The sequence below is a fragment of the Harpia harpyja genome, chromosome 2 (genome assembly GCF_026419915.1).
Source record: "Harpia harpyja isolate bHarHar1 chromosome 2, bHarHar1 primary haplotype, whole genome shotgun sequence".
Lineage (NCBI taxonomy): Eukaryota > Metazoa > Chordata > Aves > Accipitriformes > Accipitridae > Harpia > Harpia harpyja.
This window is the reverse complement of record NC_068941.1, coordinates 5,036,293-5,045,369: the sequence shown is the minus strand read 5'-3', so window position 1 is coordinate 5,045,369 and position 9,077 is coordinate 5,036,293.

The following is a 9,077-nucleotide window of genomic DNA, read 5'->3' as shown; positions in this document are numbered from 1 at the left end:
TTCCTCAGTATGGAGCTCGGGGGGGCAGAGCATGGGGCAAACCATACATCTTTGGGCTTCACAGCTACCTGAGTCGACTTGCCGGGGACAGGAAAAAGAAAACCAAGGCATCTCCTATGCTGCTCCTGCAGGCACAGAAAGCGGACCAGAGACCCCGTTTTGATAATTTCCATCAAGTTTCTCCTGAAGAAGTAAATACTGGTGGTCTGAAGGTCTTGACGTGAAGTCTAGATGATGAGAGCAAAGGCCTTTCCCTTGTCCCGGTAATTTTTAAATTGCACAGTTCCTCTTTACCTTGTGTGATAACTGTTAAGCATCCTGGATAGACTAAACCCGTCGCTTCAAACTGCCTGCACGTCAAATCAGTGTGACCTCAGTACGGGTAGTGCTGCTGCTTCCCCCTGCACCCCTTCCAAAATGTTCAGATCTCCAAGTGCTCAAATGATATAAAAAAAGAAGCCAAATCCTGATCTAGTTATAATCAGTATAATCCCACAGAAATATTCTCAAAGCTTTTATAACAATGCCTGGGTTCAAGGTGGAAAGACTTCAGCAAATACCACCGTCTTCAGATGCTAAAACCTACGCTACTGGATAAATTGGGATTTAGTTCCAATTAACAGGTTCAGAAGCGGGATGATTAAAGCAGAGAAAGCTCAGAGAATAATCAGCACTAATTATACTAATGCTGCTAGTGTAATTAATCAGTTTTGCAACCTGCAAAATTCAGATAAAGAGGTATAAGATGTAGAGATGAAAAATCACTGCTTAGAAACTGCGGATGGTCGTTATCCAAAATAACACATTAACACCAATCGCTCTTGGGGATGGTTTGTCTTTTGTCCCCTTTCTCCTGGCTGCTAGAGGGAGAAAGCTATTCTCTCCCACGCTCCTTGGCCCACGGCTGGGAGAGCGGCCACAGGAGCCTCTCCAGGGCCAGCCACAGCTGGTCTTGCCCTCTTTCTCCCATTTTCCTCCCGCTGAGACGTGGCCATATCCCTGTCTCACGACCAGCAGGTCGAGGGAGGTGATTCTCCCCCTCTCCTCCGCTCTGGTGACACCCCACCTGGAGTACTGTGTTCAGTTTGGGGGTCCCCAACATAAAAAGGACATGGACCTGTTGGAGTGAGTCCAGATGATGAGAGGGCTGGAGCACCTCTCCTATGAAGACAGGCTGAGAGAGTTGGGGTTGTTCAGCCTGGAGAAGAGAAGGCTCCGGCGAGACCTTAGAGCAGCCTGCCAGTACTTAAAGGGGGTTTATAAGAAAGATGGAGACAGACGTTTTAGCAGGGCCTGTTGCGATAGGACAAGGGGTAACGGGTTTAAGCTAAACGAGGGTGGATTCAGACTAGATACAAGGAAGACATTTTTTACAATGAGGGGGACGAAACACTGGCACCGGTTGCCCAGAGAGGTGGTCGATGCCCCATCCCTGGAACCACTCAAGGCCAGGTTGGAGGGGGCTCAGAGCAACCACATCTAGTGGAAGATGTCCCTGCTCGCTGCAGGGGGGTTGGACTAGGTGACCTTTAATGGTCCCTTCCAACCCAAACCGTTCCATGATTCTACGATTCATCTCGAAGCCACCAAGTGGGCTTTTGGCCACACAGGTAGTCTCGTCTTTCCGTGTCTCTCTCTTTTTTTTTTTTTTTTTTTTTTTTCCCCTAATATATGTGCCCATCTATCATCTATTTTATACTGTTCTTTCTCCAGCTACAAGATATCATGCTTTAGGAAAATTCAGATTACCCCCAAAAGACATTTCCATTCCCTAGTTTCACACTTCAGATCACTATGAGATGTCCTAGCAGAAAAAGCAGGAAGACTGAGAAAGCAGGAAGTCTCACATCAGTCCATAACACATCACAGGAATATTAAAGTATCCCAGACACTTAAAATGTCTCCAGTGACCTAAAAGGACAAACAATATTAACCCAATACAGGCATTCATACCCATATCTACGCACTCAGAGAACTCATGTGACAGACTGTGGTTGTTTATGAAGGTATTTTTCAAGAGCATATAAAGTTCTCTCACTCTATGCACTAGTAAAATAAACTATAAAAATAATTTTACAGTGACATGAAAACTACAAATCATAACCACAAAAATTCATGGATGTATCTTTGTCTAACGTGCTGTCCTTGAGCCCTCCTGTTATGCTTATATAGCAAACACTCTCAAATTATCTGTGATTTTACATATTAGCTGTAAAGCGATGTTTGGCATAATGGATGAGTAAATAAAAACTGTTCATCTCAATTGTGTTTCAACGTTAGTTTTATGTTGTCCTGGCCCGTAAGTTTAAGGAGTATCCCTAGCGCTAGTTCAAAGTAGTTTTTGTGATTTAATTTTATATTTATGTCTTTGCTCAGCTGCAAGAGATTTTTCCAATAAATAAAGAGAGTAGCTATGAATCTTACATTACAGCTGTAAATTCTTGCAGCAGGCTACATTTTTAGTGATGCAAAGGCTGGTGTTCGTGGGCTTTTTCACGATAAATATATCAATGTCCGTCTGAACCCCCTGGTGGAAATATGGCTTCAATTTTTTTCTTAAAAACATGGATCAATCATTGTTGCCCTTGCCTATTCTTTTCTGTCAGACGCTTCAAATGCGTTGGAGTATCTGTAAAAAGTTTGAGAAGCACTTTGGCTACATATCTTACAATCCTACTGTATAACATTTAAGTTCAGTGCGGCTCTTGCTCGCTTTCTTTGAGATATAAAAGGAGCTGATCCGCACTTAAAGATGAATGTGATTAATGATAATCCAACAAATTCAACAGACTTTATGAAGTAACGTAAGGGCTTTTCTTGCCTGCAGAATACCCTGTGATCAGGATCTAACCACTCCCTATGTCATTGGGCTCTAGGTTATATATTCCTTATTGCTGGAAGAAAGCACTGAGTGTCCTACCAGTAGATACAGAGAAGAGCTATGGGTTTACACACTAAATTACATTTTTTTCTGTTTTAAATTGATGGTAATTTTGTGCTTGGGACTACAGTGTCATTAAGAACATTTTGCAAAATAATTTCAGAAACTTCCTGTTTTACTGCACTGGCCAGAAACATTTTTTTCTGGGCTTAGTGGATTTTTTCAGTCTTTTGTTAGATGAGTAACTCTTCCTTACTAAACAAAAAGGCAATTCCAGACCAAGGAGACCTGGCAGCCAGTAAGAATTAAACACGTAATTCTGTAATGTGGTATTTGGGTCTTGCCCACTAGTAATGAAGGAAAGCCAACATCTTTTCTGATGTTTAAGTCTCTTATCACAGCTGTATCAACCCTTACAGGTAGATTACAACATAACTCTTTTAAAATTCAAGAAGTTTGTGACTCACTGAAAGGAAATTGCAAAGGAGAGAAAGACAAGAGGAGTGAGCTTCCCCTCTCGTGAAGTTTGCTACTTTAGCTTTTTTGGCACCGACACACTCACGTCTACCTGAAATGTAACGTGTGGAAGTGGCTTTGATCCATTTCTCTCTAATGATCTGTTCAGTTAGCAACCTTGTCATGGAAATGTGACACTACCGTCTTGTTAATGCTCACCTTATGGAAGAGGTATTCTTTGAATGAAAGCATCAAAGATGTTCCTTAATCTGCTTTAGGGGAAAGTCTCTATTTTATGGCCATGTACACTAAAAAATTTCAGTATTTCAAGCTACAGTATTGCATAGCTGAAGCCAGCACAATATAACCCATCAGTGATTGCCTGGACAGCCTCAAAGATCCCAGGAATTGACAACACCTATCTGCAAAGCAATATTATCAATATTTGCTTTGATGAGTAAATGCTGCCTTTTTCTCAAGAAAAATCCAGACTGATTTATTAATAAAATTTCTTTGCACTCATTAAAAAAAAAAACAAACAACCAAACCAAAACACAACATTGTGAGTACGAGCCGAGCGCCTGTGTCACAACACGATCAAAAAAGCCTGTCTGCCCTGCAAACGAAGCATCTTCCGAATGGGAACCCCCCCGAGGCGAGAACCATGTCATGTGGAGCCTGGGTAAATAAATGCGTGCCTGGCATAGGAGAAACGCACCCGCCGGGAGCGAGGACCACGTGCCCACGCGTGCCGGGACCACGAGAGCTGACGGCCTGACGCGCAACCTGCCTACCAGCCATCAGAAAAGACAGTTATTGCGGCAGACTGTACAGCTACATCGGAGACAAGTCTTTTGAAGGTAATGGTGACAAATTATGGACTCTGTCCTTGAATAATTCTACCAAAATCAGTGGATTTCCATCTCAATATGAGTGCGCGTATCCATCAGACCTACCTGAAATTCTGCTCGTGTACAAAATCCTTCTCGATCACGTCGCGTGGAGTTTCATCAAAAGAAGTCTATATGAGACTCAAGCTAATAAATAGCACGGCTTACAAAGAGAGGACGCACTGCTTCTTGCAAATAAGAAATTATTATGGCTTCTTAAACGAGTTGTCTATGATACACTACAGGGAAGCAATTCATGTAAGGAAGATTATAATCCTCAAAAGTAACTTGTTTAAGCAACCTTGTGATGCACCAAGACACAGAAAAAGAAAAAAAAAAAAAAAAAAAAAAAAAAAAAGAAAGAGCCCCGACTGAAAGCACTACCAGGGCTGCTGGCAGGGCTGCACCACACTATAATTGTAATTGTGACTTTTCTTGGGCCACATCGCACAGTACCATAGCAGTCACTCACATTACCGCGTGGGGACTCGTTCTGGTTTCTAAGTGTGCCCCTTGCGTGTCCTTGTCCCTGCAGCAAATACGAGTATTTCGGGCACCATCATCACTCCTCCTGGCTCAGCGGCAGAGGGAAACACTGATGTAAGACACCATAAAATATCAGCAGCAAGTTGCAGAAGGCAAATACAAGCTCCACAGCAGTTGGAGCCGCTGCAGGTTTTCAACACGCCAGTAGAGGTGATGCTCTGGAAAGGAAAGGCAAGACTTGCCTGGTCTGAGCCAGCCTCGTACAACCCAAGCTGCCTCAGTTCATGCTGCAGTGACAGACGTTAACATCTATCACAGGTGCTTGGCATTTTTTAACATCAAAATGTGCCACAGGTGGCTGTGATCGTCAGCTAATGGGACAGCAAAAGCCCCATCTGCAGCCTTTCCTCGCCCTCCATCCCCGGCTGTCAGCAATGCTGGCTCAGGGTACAGCAGGGCATCTCGCAAGACGGTGGGGCAGCTCGTGCCGCTTGTGAGCGGGTCGCACAGGCATAGGCAGGGACTTTTGGCTGGGCGAACAAATCACACCTTCGTACCTGGTGATGAGGCTGTTGCCGATGGGATGCTTGCTGCAGCAAAACCAGAGTAAAACTAGAAGGAAGAGGTGGCAAGGGTTTTAGTGGACTTTTACTATAGTTTTGTTTTACTCGGCATCGGTCTCAAAATGCTAATGTTGCATCGGTTAAGCGTAGCATAACTTAAAAAATATAACATAAGCATAGAAGTACTCAGAATTCCAGTTCCAGCCTGTTCATGGGCTAACCAGAAATATTTCTAAAACAATTCAGTTTAGCAAAAAGCATACTAAAAATCATAGTCTGTGTGGGGGTATTTTATGAATAATAAAAAAATAAATTAGTGGCATGAACTTCTTGCTGTGAACTGCTTGCCTGCTTCTAGCTGCTAACTAGCAGATGTTCACATCTGAACCCGCTGTTTTTCACATATTGCCTTTATCCAGTGAGCTAATAATATAAATGAACAACTATAGCTGAAATATTAGTTAATTAGCAGCTACCCTAAACATTATGTGGCAATAACTATAGCCAGAGAAGCAAGATAACTTTGCAAGTCTAGACAGGTATGTACGTCTTATTTTGTGCAAAAGAGAAAATGAATACTCAATAGCTAAAATTTAAAATATGATAAAATTTCAGTTTGCCTGTACTTTTGATTTTGATAATACAAAAAATGGGAGATAATATTTTGTATTAATCCACACCATATGTCTATTGGTTTAGGCAGGCTGTTCTCATACGGAGCCTCAAAATCACTACCCAGCCCATTTCCAGGGACTGGCTGCCCCAGCTGCAGGAGAGCAGGATTACACAAAAGACATCCTCAGGACCGTTTTTGAAAATAAACCCGATTTTGAATGCTGAAGAAAGGAAAGGTGGTAATTGAACATCTATTTGCAAATGCTCTCGGAGAACAAATGCAGATATGCCAGTGGCACATGATGTTAATGCATAAATATAAATGCCAGTACATAGATACAAAGAAAATTATGTCGATATCCCCAAGTGGCTACAATTCAGCGAGATGTCTGTATTGAGATGTGAGCAACAGCCAGGTGAGATGACAGGCACTGGCAGACGAAGCACACAAATTTCAGGTGCTGGCTCCGACCTGCTGGTTTGTGGCCACGAGCCCTTACTGGGAAAGGTCCAACATGCAGCTGCCATGGTTACAGCTCATCCTCTCCCCTCGAGATGACTTGTTCTTTTCTGTGTGCTATGGGAAATGCACAGACAGGATCCAAAATGAGTCTTTTCCTCCCTAAATCCATGTCCTTGAGTACAAAGCAAAGCAAGCTTATGCAGACACCTGACCCTACTGCTGCCTCCTGGCCAGGACTGAGTAAAGCTCATTTTAGCACAAAAACATCTCCGTTCAAAGGATCAAGCCATAAAAAAGAAATTTGTTATACATGTAATACTTAAATAACTTACATTCCCTCCAGAAGTAAAATGGCTTTTGCGGATGGTCACTTCACATGGATTTTCCGAGCGTCTGTTGCAGCATCTAAGACAACTGCTCACAATCTGAATACTTGCAAGACTTGTTCTTATAAACAGGTCAAAAAAGACCCCAGCAACAAACATGCACCTTCCAACATAAAAACTGATTTCTCACCAGAAAAAATTTACATACCTCTTAAAAGCAGTTTAGTGATATATACACAAATAAAAAGCTTTAATTAAAAGAAAGATGTCCTGAAGAACGTAACTACCAATTACATTACTCAAGCAATAAGAAAAAAAGGAGATGCCAGTTTACGTACTCATTGACTTAAAATCTGTCCTCAGTTAGACCTATAAGGAGCACAGCTGCTGTAAGGGTCCAATGAGGGCAGACTTTAGATGACATAAATTTAGATTTCTCCTCTTAGCAACTTAATAATCATGTAATTATATAACAAATCTATAAACCAATTACCAAATGTCAGAAGGTGCCCTGATTAAAACACACACATCCCCTGGAACGTGCCATATTCACAAATTAGCCATGTGTTATTTATAGCTCCTCAAGGCACAATAATGAAGAAAGCGGTAATGAAATCTGAAAGCCCGAGTATCTCCCTTATGTTTGAAAGCAAATCCCATGAGACCCATCTGTAGTCCAAACTGGGGGGGGCGGAAATCCTTTCTAAACCAAACAAAAAACCTACAAACAACCTCTCCCGCCTTTGTAGTTTCATATTTGGCATTTCATTTTTAAAATGATTTAAGCTGCAAATTAAAATCCTACCATCCGCTTTGCTCCCACACATTCATTTTATCAAAATGATGCTTTGAAATGCCTTCTTAATTTTTATTCTCCAACACTGCAACCCAAATGCTTAAAAAAGACTAGAACCCTCTTTATGGGTGTAATTTGCATTTGCAAAACCTAAGTAACAGGGTATGCCTCGTTCTCTCAACATGCTGCTCGGCTTCCTTCCCTGCCCCGCTGCGCCTGGCCCTTCCCGGGAAGACCAAGGACACCTTTACACCTCTTTCTGTCCACGCAAGGCTGAACTCATATGTGTACTACTTCTTGCTGCAAGTTCCCACAGTGATATTATTCAGCGTTTTAACTCAAAACTCTGATCACTTCAACCGTCTTCCCGGGCACCGAAATCCCACTGGCATGCAGCTCTGTTTCCATCACCGTAGGTGGTGGCTGGTAGGGTCTTACTATGTGACCTCAGCTCACGTTCTTAATAAGGCGTAAATGCACCTACCCTGCAAGACACTTGCTTCCTTCTTCAGGGATATACACCTGGTTCAATATACCGTTTTCAACATCCATATGTTAACGTTTGTAAGGCCTTCGCTATGTTATCTCTGCCTCTCTCACTTCCCACTCTGCCCAACGCTGACTTTTGGCTCTCTGTATTTTTGTCCCATATTTTCTCTTTTCATTATTGATCAGAACTGTTATTCTGCTTCTCATGTCAGTTTTTCTTCTTAAAAACCATGTATTAATATTCTTTTTTCTTCTTTACTTATGGTAATATATACATGTACTATATCATATGCAGAAAAGCCTTTTTGAAACATATGGTAATTACTGCACTGAAATATTTTACACTCACCCAATTTGATGTAGTCAACCTGTAGCATTGTAAGACGTGGTTAATTCATCATGTTGTAACGTGAGTGCATAAGCACAAAACAAGGATAAATGAAGGAGACTGCCTCTTTTTTTGGCACATGAACCAATGGCTAGAAACTCATGGTGGGTTTGCCTTTTTTTCACAAGGGATGCAAACACCGCAGAACTGCCAAAAACATTTGAAGCTACATCAGAATATTTAAATATGTCTCTAATACTTTATCAATAAAATAATCGGTATCACTAGCTTTCAACCCCCCAGCTCAGTAACATCATCCTCCTACTCCAGGCTTTTCCACAAGATCTTTCCCCTATCCATCCCCCCGTCTACGTTCCAACAACCAAATGAACAGCGACAAACCCTCCCCCCCCGAAATTCAGTGAGAACACGTTGCCTTCTGCTTTTCTTGTGTCTATCCTCCTCCCTTTGACTGGCTTTTTCCCCTTTTTCTTTTAATCTGCCTCTCTCCCCCCCTTGCATGTGTTAGCTATTTTCTTGTGTCGTTAGAGAACTTATTTCAGGCAGTTGAAAAGCTCTTGGAGGCATCTGAAGGGGAGAAAAATCATACTAGAAGCCAGGAGTTGCATCTTTATATTATTTTTGCAGACCTGACTCTTAGCCAGAGGGTTCGCAGATGGCACGAGTTGCCAGAACACGTTTTGAATTTAAACAAAATTACATTGGCTCTTGTTGGGCTGCTGCAGTAGCACAGTGACCTCAGGAGCCATTTCTACCTATGCAC